Source organism: Callorhinus ursinus, unplaced genomic scaffold (assembly GCF_003265705.2).
Source record: "Callorhinus ursinus isolate GAN/ISIS: 27379988/994484 unplaced genomic scaffold, GSC_fseal_2.0 scaffold1, whole genome shotgun sequence".
Lineage (NCBI taxonomy): Eukaryota > Metazoa > Chordata > Mammalia > Carnivora > Otariidae > Callorhinus > Callorhinus ursinus.
The window spans coordinates 85612245-85625496 of record NW_027397063.1 but is presented as its reverse complement, the minus strand read 5'-3'; positions in this window follow the sequence as shown (position 1 = coordinate 85625496).

Genomic DNA, 13252 nt, shown 5'->3' with positions numbered 1-13252 from the left:
ACCTCATCCTAACTTAACTAATCATATGTGTAATATCCTATTCCCAAATAAGGTCACATTTTGAGGTACTGGGGGTTAGGAATTCAAAATAAGTTTTTGGGGAAAACAATTCAACCCCTAACACCTTCTTTGTTTTACTTTCCTACTCCCCAGTTGATGTTTGCTCTCACTGCCCAATAAACTGGGTGCACTCAAAATCTTCTCTCAGGGCCTGCTTCCAGGAGAGCCAAAGTCAAGACAAACAATCAGGCCCTTGCCAGGTTTAAAGGCAAACATCACTCCAAGGGCCTATGATCACCTTCTTCCAACAGGGTCAAAACTTCCAGTGACACTTATCCTTTCTGAAAGAACCAAGGGTTTGGTCTGGAAATACGAACTCATTGGCTACTTTTCTTCAGAACTTAATATAACTTGGTAACTCTGGGGGTAGGAGTCTTTGTCAATCAAGCTTTTGTAGTTTATTTGGTGACATTTTCAACTTACAAAAAGAATTTAAATGAGGTAGGTAGATTAGAAGGAAAGGTTTTTACCAGAACTATGAAGATCAAGTAAAGAGGCTGTCTAAAACTCAGATAAAAAATTGGGCACACCACTATTCACTTCCCCCAGTGACCACCACACATGCTTCTGATGAACTGGAGTTTCAGATTTCCCTAAACACTCCAAGCTCTCATAGATCTTTTTGCCTTTGCCTAGGCTATTTTCTCCATCCCACCAACAATTCACAGCTCAAATGTCACTCCTTATTTTAAGTCATTCCCAACTTAGTCTAATCAGAGTGAATTCCAGGACCTGTGTGGCAGCTATCAGTCCAGATAGGCAGGTGGCCTGGAGCTCCTGGCATTCATCTTGCCACCATATGGAGCCTGAGAATGAAGCCAACACGGAGACAAGCAGACAAGAGAAATGGAGAGAAGCCAAGAACCAGGACATCATTGAATTCCTGGATCAAACTATGCCAAACCCTGCCAATCCCTTGACATTTCCATGTCATGTGCCAAAGTATTTCACCTTCTTGCTTAACTCAATTTGAGTTGGTTGTTGCCTTTTAAAAATGAATCAGAGATCTAAGACAGAATCATCCATGAGATACAACTTCCAAGACATGGGCAGGATGGCTATGGAGACCTGCAGGCCTAACCTTCACCATAGCAGGGGTCCTAGAATGAAACAGCACCTAACTCCTATGTCAAGTCTCTTCTGGGTAGAACATTTTGTTAATCAAGTCACATAATCTGGAAGTTCCTTCTATGTCATAACCTCAAAAACAATATTCCCTAATGTTTTAACAGAAGAATTGAGGAAATCTTAATATTTTCACTGTATCTTGCATTTAGTAGATATCCAATTAAAATATCTAGTTATGATTTTTCTATTCCTTAGAATCTAGATTTTAGACGAGAGGAGATTTTAAAGGTACAGAGTTTGCCCCCTCTCATTTTACAGATGAAGAAACAATTGCACAGGCATTTAACATTTGGTTAAATGGCTTTGCAAAGGTCCTGCGGCTCACTAATGGGGGTTGAGGGGGAGCCAGAGGGAAAGAACCCAGTCTCCCAACTCCTATGCCAATACTTTTGCATTATTCATCTACTCCAAAGCATCTAGCACAGTACTGAGCACATAGCAAGTGCCTGATTAATGAAGAAATGACTGATGACCCACAGGGCATGCTGCTCATCTCAGGTGGAGGCCTGGAGCATCAGCTCTGAGACCTCCAAAAGAACAGGATGAATGCTCGAAGAGCCTCCTAGCTGCAGGGTTCCTAACTTAGTTGGCCTGCATTAGCCCCTTCGTACTGTTTTGGAGAGCAGCTCAGATCTCAAGTAAACCGGTTTCTTGCAAGTCAGAGATGATTGCTCCAGGGCTGCTGCCAGCAAATGCAAACATCCAAGAGGTGGCTGGGACTGAAATCGTGCTGCCGAAAGCCACACTTTTTTATTGCTGCTTTGCAGAGCCAGGTGATTCAAAGAGCCGGTCTCTTGCTCTGAAATAGTAACTTTCCCATCTTTCAGGGAAAAAACACACCATCACCTTTAAGGTGATTTTCAGGTGGAAAACAATCCCCATGTTGAAGGATTTGGTGTTTTGAAGTCACCTTCTCCCCCCAAGGGATGGGAGATCACAGACAGGCCTCTGATTAAAAAAAAAAAAAAAAAAAAAAAAAAAAAAAACACATAGCTCTCAAAACTACACCAGCCAGCTCAGTAACCAAAAGCTTAGAGACACACTAGACTTCTGACATGACAATTTAGCCCTACTACAAAAGGCTTCATGTTTGGCTTTTGAAGCCCCCTTACCCTCTTCCTCATTCTAGGGTTAAAACCCTAACAGTGCAGAATAGGGAGGAACAAAATAGTCTGCTGCAGACCCAACCACCAAAATTACCTGGAGCCCAACCCCCAAATCCCTACTTCTCATTCAAGGAGTCCCGAGGTAGCTCACAAATGCTCCCCAGTGGCCACAATGGTCCTTTTGTGACCTTAGCATGCTACCTGCCCCCCTCACCCATGCTCAGGGACCACCTGTACTCTGTATCCATCCCTTCCTTGCTATTCTGTCAAAACCCTTCTGCCATAGAGGCTGCCTGTCATCACTCTCCTGACATGCTGTTGTCTGGTCCTCGCCACCCTTCCGCCGGGCTCTGGCAGGCATGGCTCTGCCCGGGGAACCTTCCACTCTCTGGTTCTATCAGCTGTCACTGACAGACTCTGTTTCATGAGGCATTTCCCTCTCTTTACAGGAATGTGATGCCAGGCACCTGGTCGTTGGACCGGAAGGTAAGATGGGGACACTGCCAGGGCCCATTTCCTGGGAAGCGTGCGAGCCCTTGGCAAATGTCCCCACAAACCAGTCTCAGGAAATGCTTAACAAAATATTCAGCTCCGAAAGAGTCCTTATCTTTCAGAAATACATACTGAAATATTTACGGATGAAATGATACAAAGCCTGGGATTCGCTTCTGAACAAAACGTGGGCAGAAGTGGGTAGGTAGATCTGAAACAAGCCTGAGCTAAGAATTGCTGAAGTTGGGTTGTGGGAACATGGGGGGTTTGTTATACTATCCTATTTTTTGCATGTTTAAAATCGTCCATAATAAAAAAAGTTAAAGGAAAAAAAGGCCTCACATTTCACTTTATGTCACTGAAAGGAACTTAACATTTGGATATATTTTACTCCCTAAATAATTGCCTTGGGGTGCCTGGGTGGCTCAGTCGGTTAAGCGTCTGCCTTCGGCTCAGGTCACGATTCCAGGATCCTGGGATCGAGTCCTGCATCGGGCTCCCTGCTCAGCGAGGAGTCTACTTCTCCCTCTCCTGCTGCCCCTGCTTGTGCTCCCTCTCTCTCAAATAAATAAAATCTTTTAAAAAAACAAATAATTGCCTAGATTAAAAAAAAATAAATGCAAGCATACAGATATTTGACAAAACAGTCATTTTCTATGGGTCACTGGAGTCACAGTGGAGAAGAGAAAGTGCTGGATATCTTGACTGATGCTCATCTTGAAACAATAATGGTCCTGTCCTCCAGAGAAGAAACCATAAAACTCTAGAACATCATTCCAATAATTTGATTCAAAAAGCTAAAGCTATCATTTGGGAAAAGACAGTTTAACTTGATTAAGGGATGATTGTGGCTCTTTATGATGAAAGTGATGAACTGGCTTGACCTGTCTTGGAATGTTTATGCATTAATTTCCAGGCAGCATATTAGCATTAGAAACCCTTTGGGTCATGAAACTGTGGTTTTTAGCGTCAGTACAAAGCTGAGAAAAACAACTTGAGAAATGGATAGAATTTTCTTTGGAACGTCTTCACCTGCCTTTTCAGCACTCCTGTGAGGCAATACTATGTAGTGAAAAGACCACAGACTTTAGAGCCAAAGAAGTTGACTTGACTTCCATTTCAGCACCTGCTGTGTGACTTTAGTCAAGTTGCATAACCTTTCTGAAACTTAATTTCCTCATCTATAAAATGGGCCTTCTAATATCCATTTACAGGGAAGCTGTGAGAATTTTGGGTAAATGTACATAAAATCCCTCTCCATCACAGACAGTTAATGGTACCCTACTGCATTTATAACTGTATCTTTCTCTTTAGCCCACTCCATATCTCCCAATAGAGTACCTAGCACATGGTAAGAATGCAACAAATGTTTGCTGAATTACATTAAGCCTGGAGGTGGTAGATAGAGTTAGTGGGAGGAAGTAGTTGGACTATCCCAGAATCCCCCCTTTGCAGGTCACTCAACCTCATGAGAGTTTCTCCACCTGATTGTTCAAGCCAGACAACAAAGACCCACTGGTGATGTCTCCCTCTTCCTCTTCCTCAGATATAATCAATCACCAAATTCTATCTATGCAAGTTCCCAATTACCCCTAGAACCTTCCACTTCCCTCAAATCCTACCACTATCACCTCAGTTCAAGATCTTATCTTCTCTTTCCCGTGGTCTGCAACAAAGTCAGTTCTCCTCACATCTGTTCTGACCCCTCTACAATCCTTTCTGTTCATTGTAGCTGGAGGAATTATTTTTTTCTTTTTTAATTGTGGAAGAATTTAAATATTCACAAAAATAAAGAGTATCAAGTACCCAGCATGCAGCTTCAACAATGATCAATGAATGGCCAATTTTGTTACATATATACTCCACCCACTTGGTTCAATGTCCTAGGATTATTTAAAACAAATCCAGAAGTCACAGCTTTTTGGAGGGATCTTTTCACGCATTCAGAATAAAATTCGAATTTCTTCACGATCTGATCCCTGTCGACTTCTCCAACTACAGATCACAATTTGCTATTCCCCCCTTCCCAGACCCAGTCACACTAGCCCTCTCTCAGTTCCTCCAGCATTTTCAGTTGTCTCCTTGTGGTCCAGAGGCCTTCACGTTGGGCTATTTTCAAGTGCCCAGAAAGCCCTTCCTTTCCCTTCTCTTGCCCTTGTTGCTCGGCGTCAGCGGCTACTGTTTCTGCTGTCACCCTGCTCATCACTTCTGAGAGGCCCCAACCCTGGGGCTCGGCGCCCCATGTCTGCACCCTGTGCTTCTCCTTCAGTTATACATACATAATTGTGTAAGTAGTCATGCAAAGTCGTCTCCCCTGTTAGAGGTCAACTCCATGGGCATAAGAACTGTGTCTCTCCTAGTCCCTGATGAGGGACCCAGCATACAACTCAATACCTTCATTATAAGAAGCACTTAATAAGTGTTTGTTGAATGAGGTGCCCGAGAAAAGTAAACACAAAAGCCAATGCATTTCATGTTATAAATTGCTTAGAGACCAATGTCCTAAACCTTCTATAACCACAAGAGCAATACCTAGGCTTTTAATTTTCAGTGTTTTTTATTCTGTTCAATGTGTTACATGTTATATTCAATATGACTTTTAAAAAAAATATTATGAGCTGTATTATGCGAAACACTAAGGATTCAAAGCTGAGTAATACACGGATCCTACCCTCAAAGAGCTGAGTCTAGTAGAAAGGACAGTCTAATTATTTGAAAATTGGTAATTTCTCATGTTTTATATATATGAATCAGAATATTTAATTAGCCAGAGAATCTGTAAAGTGTCAAACAACTAAGAATAAACATAAACTGCTATAAAAATAATAGCTGACATTTACTGGGTCCTTCATTTGGTCCAGGTATGATAAAAAAGCATATTTCACACATGCTGTCATTTAATCCTTATAATACTCTTTGAGATATGCTTTATTCCCATTTTGCCGATTTTTTTTTTAAACTACAAAGACATTAAAAGCTTAGATAACTCTAAGTCACCCAGGATTTGAAACCTGGGAATCCAACTCCAGAGGGCAGTCCCTGACACTCTTTGCTGGGGCTGACAAGTAATCTTTGAGTACTGCTGCAAGAAAAAATAAAATAAAGGACACTTTCCAATTCATCAGTGCTTCCTACTTAGTGTCCTGGTTTCTGAGCTATGTGTACACACTTTCATAGGAAAACAGCAGCTGTTGAAAAACCTGTTACTGATAAGGTCAGGGTCCTGTGGGCGCAAGGCTCTAACCATTGAATTTGGACTTTGTACCAAATCTTTCCTATAAAGAAATATGAACTAGAACTCGCAAGTTGTAAAGACACTGCTGTGAACTTAGCATGTCTTCTCGGGCAGATTGAAAGCTCCACTTGTTTCCTTCATTGTGCAGGATCTTGTCTGCTTATTTCCTACAGATGGGTTCTGACCCATCAAGGAAACTGATTGTATTTTTAAAGGGAGAAATTGTTAGGGTAAACTACACGTGTGCACTCTGAACCATGAAAAACGATTTTGTATTAATTATGCATATTTGGGAATTTGTTTTTAATTTTTTATTAAGGAAATTTTCCATCATATACAAAAGTAGTCCAAATAATATAATAAACCCCCTTGTACCCATCACCCTGCTCCAACCATGACCAACCATGACCAAATCATAACTGATCTGTTTCATTTATATTGCCATCGACTTTCTACCCCTCTTGTTTTGTGTTGAAGCCAACACGTTTGGGAATATTTTGAATGCTATGTTCTGTTGGTAAAATGTAGAATGTAGGGAATCAATAGAATAAAGAAACATGACTTGGTCAGCAAGATACTTGGGGAAATAGGGACAAGAAAGAGGAATAAGTTGTGTGGTTTGGAGTAGTACAGAAAAGATGGGAGGACTGACATGGATTATTGGCAGTGTTTGCAAAAGCAGACAAGAAGGCACCATGGGGCAAAGTTTTGATTGTGGACAAGGAAATATGGTGCGTCTACCTGTCAAGTGTCTTGAACAAACCACCTCTGCCTCTTGTTCTTCCTCTCTGGCATGTTCACCACCAATGTAATTAAGTCATTTATTTGTGGATCCATATTGCCTCCTGTCTTGCCTAAACCATTGCTTCACGAAAGGGACCCCTAGAGCAGCACTATCTGATCAAAATATAATGTGAGCCACAGGTATAATTTTACATATTCTAGTAGCCACACTGTAAAGAGTAAGGAGAAGAAACCTGTGAAATTAATAAAATAATTAATTAATTTAATTCTCTATTTCATTTAACCCAATATATATAAAATATTATCATTCCAATATGGTATCAATATACAAAATTATTATGAAAATATTTCACTTTCTTTCCTTTACGCAGTGTGTGTTTTGAAGTTACAGCATATGTCAGTTTGAACCACTGATATTTTAAGGGCTTAACAGCCATATATACTAGTGGCTACCGTATTGGACAGAGTAGCCCTAGAGATCCCAGGGCAGTGGAGGCAACAGCTACTTGGCAATTTACTTGAAAATAATGCTACTAAAGATTTCTGGTAAAAGTTGAAGTATATTATGTATATGCTGGGCTTCTCCAGGAAATCTACTGAGATGAACAAGAGAAAACGCAACAATAAAAAACTTAGGGGTGCCTGGGTGGCTCAGTTGGTTAAGTGTCTGCCTCCAGCTCAGGTCATGATCCCAGGGTCCTGGGATCGAGTCCTGCATCGGGCTCCCTGCTCTGCAGGGAGTCTGCTTCTCCCTCTCTGCCTGGTACTCCCCCTACTGTGTGCTCTCTCTCTGTCAAATAAATAAATAAAATCTTAAAAAAAAAAAAAACTTAGACAAGTCCATCTAAAAACAAGGAAATAACTACAACCTCCAAAACCCGGGCGATGAAGAAATGTGGCTCTTTGGATCTTGAGCAAGGTTAGAGCAAGTGTAGAAACAGGTTAGTGGTTCCTGAGGGGTTCTTCATTTACAAGGATGGCAAAGTGCAGTGGCCCTGGTTACTCAAACCCTGTTCTGTTCTGTACATCATGTGGCTTGAGCAAGTTCCTTCATCTCTCGGTGCCTCTGGTTCCTCATCTGTAACATGGGGATCGTAAAAATGAGGGTAATTGGAAGGATTCAATCAGGGAATATCTGTAAAACACTTAGAACTATGCCTGGCCCATGTTTACTCCTCTATGAATGTTAACCATTAAAAGCAAAAACAAAACAAACCCAACAGCAAGAGAATTGTGGACAGACCAAGAAGAAAGTGGAACTGATGATAAAACTGAATTCCTGAGTCATTTTTATTTTCTCTGAAATCTAACCTAATTAAATTGCTTGGAGATGAGAAGGGAGAGGAAACCAAAGCTGGCTTGGCAGGTGCTGACCAGAGCCCATGAAGCACGGTTAAACCCCAAATCACCAGCTATCATCCAGGAATCGTTACAACCATCTCCCACTTGGGCAACCTCCTCCCACCCAGAACAAGGACAATACAGATAACTTGGCAAGAGCATTCTGAGGCTGCATTTTCACTTTGAAGCTGCCCACTACACTGGTTCACTGCACTGACCCTCTCCAAATTGTTTTTGAACAACAGGCAGACCTAGATATAACTGTTCATATCTGGAGGTGAGTTGAACACAGAAAGTACAACTTAGGTCATATCGGCACAACTGAGAGAAAGAGACACATATGGAAGGATATTTAAGAAAAATAATTCTCTCAAAGAATTTAAAAAGAACCTATGATTCAAGAGCTTCAGGAAGAGATATAAGAGATCAGAGAGGAAGATGAAGTAAAATGGCATCAACCAGGAAAGAAATGAAACGTAACATTGAAAGCATTTTGGAAATAAAAACCACAACAGAAATGGTAAGAAGTATAGGTATGTCTGAAAAAAAGAATCAATGACTTGGAAGATGGGCTTGAGAAAATAGAGAAGCCTGAGGTAAAGGAAAGACAATGAGTTGAGATGGTAGATATAAGGGACCCACCAACCCTTCTCGGGAAAGTTACTTGCAAAATCGAGACAATCAAAAGTCAGTCTAAGATAAAGAATTTAAGAATGGGAAAGACACTGCCTCCTTAATGGATCGTTGTTAAGCAGTGAATCTTTAAATATCAAACTAAGGTAATCAATAGCAAGAATTATTACAATGAGTTGCAGGGTTGACATCATCAGTGTAAACAATCAATCAGGTGGTCCAGGAGGGCAAGCTGGGCATCTGGGCTCAGAGGCACCAGCAGCGGGGTGTTCATGGGTGCAGTCACCAAGGTACAATTTGGCATTATTCCTGTCTGCAGAGGTGCATTCGGCCCTCTGGTCTGTCCTGAGATTCTGTGAGCTCCCCTTTAAAAAATTTATTTTTCTGCTTAAATTAGCTAGAGTGGATTCTGTTGTTTGTTATTGACACTCTGTCTGATAAGCCCTTCAAATAACATTTAAGAAGGATAGGTATGTGGTCAAAGTGGTAAGTGTGAGGGGAAAATAGTGCTCAGTTGGTAGGAATGTTGTTCCAACCTTTTGAAAGGGCAATTTGGAAGTGTTGATGAAAATTTTAAACATAAATCCCCGTGACCCAGAAATTGTATTTCTATTCTAGGAACTTCTCTTACATATTTAAACACACTTTCATTCACTCAACTGGAGATACTGCAATAAACAAATTCCTATTCTCAAAAGAAAAGAGAAAAATCCTTACCTTTTTGGAACTCACATCCTGAGGTGGAATGGTGGAGAGAAAACAGACAGTAAAGAAGGTAAACATTTCAAAGATACAGTATGTTAGAAGGTGAAAAGTGCTAAAGGGAAAGGAGAATGCAAGAAGGGGAACCAGGAGGTGTTAGGCACTTAGTAATTTGTGGCCAGGGAAGATGTTCATGTGAGTAAAGACTTGAAAGAGGTAAAAGATTAAGTCTTATGGTATTTGGAAGAAAAGAGTTACGAAAAGAGGAGATGGCAAGTGCAAAGGCCCTGAGACAGAAGTGTACATGGCACATAAAAAAATAGGCCACTTGGAAGCTAGTGTGGCTGGAACAGATTGGGATATGGTTCAGAGAGGTAATGGCATTGGGGGCAGACAGTATAGCTTTATAGGCCATTGTAGGGATTTTGGTTTTCTCTGAATTTGAGAAGGAAGCCACTGGGAAGTTTTGAGCAGAGAGGGATAATATATGACCTGACATTTTAACATGACTATTCCAGCTGCTGGATTGAAAGAGGGCAGGACAGGGAGCCATTCAGGAGGCTATTCAAACAATCCAATCAACAAATGGATAGTGGCTTGGAGTTGGCAGGATGGGAAGGTAGCACTGGAGTGGGGAGATGTGGTCAGCTTACAGGAATGGGCCAAAGTGTAGGGACAAAGATGTTCAAGGCAATGTTGTTTGTAATTGTGAAAAACTAAAAATAACCTAAATGTTGAGTAATAGAAGGCAAGTTAAATAATTAACCAGGTTAAATTATGGTAATTTTTTAACTTAAAAATTATAGGGGTGCCTGGGTGGCTCAGTCAGTTAAGCATCCGATTCTTGATTGCCTTCGGCTCAGGTCATGATCTCAGGGTTGTGAGACTGAGCCCTGAAACGGGCTCCGCGTTGGGCGTGGAGTCTGCTTAAGATTCTTTCTCCCTCCCCCTCTGCCCCTCTCCCCAAAAAATGAAAATAAAAGTAAAAAATAAAAAATAATTAAGGAGGGCACTTTTTATGATGAGCACTGGGTGTTGTATGTAAGTGATGAATCACTGAATTCTACTCTAGAAAACAATATTGCACTGTAAACTACCTAAAATTTTTAAATTTAAAAAACCTGCAGTAGTTGAAAGCATGTATTTTTTTAATTAAAAATCTAAGCAAATAATACTCATTTTTTAAAAAGATTTTATTTATTTATTTGACAGAGAGAGACACAGCGAGAGAGGGAACACAAGCAGGGGGAGTGGGAGAGGGAGAAGCAGGCTTCCCGTCAAACAGGGAGCCCAGGACCCTAGGATCATGACCCGAGCCGAAGGCTTTACGACTGAGCCACCCAGGTGCCCCGAATAATACTCATTTTAATGCTATTCAATTTCAGCAAAGAGGGATATGATGCAGTTTCAACAAAAGCATGTTTTTGGACCATGAAATCATTTTGTTTGGTAATTAAAAATGCAAACCTAGAAGCATTGAAATTAGAGTTTATTTTAAAAGAGTCAAACAATATGCACCTGCATTTGTCAAACTAGGGTACCGTAATTCATGACTAGTCACTACAAAGCACATCTATTATTTTTTTATTATTATTATTTTTTAAGTAAACTGTAGGCCCAACATGGGGCTCAAACTCATAACCAGGAGATCAAAAGTGGCAGGCTCTACGGACTGAGCCAGCCATGTGCCTCTCTGTTCTTTTTTTAAAAACAATTTTTGGTACAGCAGATATAGTCTAGAAATTGAGGAAACAAGATACTAGACAAGTGATGGTTTTTACTTAAAGATTGGCTTTGCTGTTACAAAGCATCTAAGATCTGACTAGGCAAAAAGATTTGTCTAAGGGACGAAACTGGCAAGTGGATATGTGATTCTGAATCTACATGAGGCCAGGCATCCATCTGGTGAAGGCTAAAAGCCATTAGATAAGAATTATCTCAATATCTCAGTGATCATTTATTAATCACTCACTGTATGCCAGGCACTGCGCCTTGTGTTTTTTATGACAACTTCTGATTTTACAATACATAATCTAATTTCACAAATTTGTCCAAAGTCAGCTAAAAAAAAAAAGGAAGCGCTGAAACTCATCCTTGGATTATCTCATGCCAAAACCCATCCTCTTTCTGCTATTACTACTCTGTAACAGGGAGGGTATTAATCAGGATTGATTTTTGAGGCTTGTTCTTGGGAAAGAACAGCGTATCCATTAGGATTGTATTCAATTGCTTGTGACGAACCCCCTGGTGTGTTGCCCTGTGGTCTTAAAACAGCTGCTCCTCCTCCAACTTTACAAGCACCTCACAGCAGGAGGGAAACAGAAGGAGAAATGCAGTGGCAACTGTATTAGGAAAGTAAAATCTCAGGATGTGCTAGATTCCTCCTACATCTCAGTGGCCAGAATCAAGTCATCTTGACTGTCCCGCAAAGACCTCTGGGAAGGTGAGCATCCCGCCACCCCCCCCCCCCCCCAACCCCCAGCTCCACCTAACGCCTTTCTGAACAAAATCTGGGTTCTCTTAGAAAGGGGAAATGGAGATGAGGAAGGCAGTGAGCAATGTCTGCCCCATGAAGAATATTTGGCAGATCAAAGATGTTGGGGGAGGAATAGTTACTTCAGAAGTGCTACAGGATCACTGCATTCTAGGGACTCTGGGCCCCACTGTTGATGAATTTTGTTGCAAGAGAGGCAAGGAAATGTAGTCTTTGTTCTAAGCGGTCCTAGGCTCCAGCTTCAGTTCTGTTATAATGGAAGGAGAGAAGAGACGTTGGGGAACAACCAAGAGCTCTGCCTCAGTCCCTCCACAGGCCCCTGAGACAGGGTTTCCTCTTGGGAAGGCGTCTGATGTGCACAGCACCAGCTCTGGAATCTTTTCCAGACAGGCAGAGTCTGAGGGCAGTTGCTGACACAGGCTTTGGGAATGGAGGGAAAGCAGTAGGCACTCCAGGGATATCTGGGGATGCTGGGAGCATCTGAAGACAAATTCAGCCTGCTGGATTGGCCTGGAAAGTGTCAGTAAGAGTGAGGCTAGCCCCTCAGAGTCACCTCTTCACAACTCTGTCACTAGTAAGTCTTCATTTCGTTCTTGGGGGAGTAATAACCCTACCTTGTAGGGCGGGTGTGAGCTTAGTTTCAAGTGACGCATGTCCAGCTCCTGTTTTATATACACTCCATAGATGGCGGCTGTTATTTTTTATAGGAGCATCAACTGGCCCCCCACGGCCCCGGCTCTAACTCAGCTCACATCCTCTCCTTCTCAGCTATAGTGACTCACATACCATTCCTCTATCAGAATATGCACGCCCTGCCTAGCTTTCTGCTTCTGGCTTTGCTCACGGTGGAATCCCGGCTGGAACACTTCACATGCCGGTGAATCCTGTAGTCCTTCATGACAGCTCACCTCTCCCCTTCTTCAGGAACTCTTCTTTGGGGAGATCCTCGGTTCCCTTGGCAGCGCGCGCTTACTTCTACCACTGCTCTGTTCTTATTGCACCCTCTGGCGGGCATTTACTAGATTCCTTGTAAAGCCAGTCCAGGCTCTCTGAGAGGTTGAGAGAGGCTCAGGCCACTCCCCTCGTTCAGGGCTCTACATGAAAAAGAGGACATTGTGCCACATTTTAAGTGTTTAAACGACTGGCAAATTGTAGGTGTTCAACAAATACTGAATAAATATAACATTTTAGCACCGTTGTTGACGAAAAAAAAGACAATGCAATACAATTGTGCTATTTGCAAATGTGCTATTTGCAGATTTTTATATAAAAAGGTGAATTCATAGAGCAGTACAGGCAGTTGCTTGGTGGCATGCA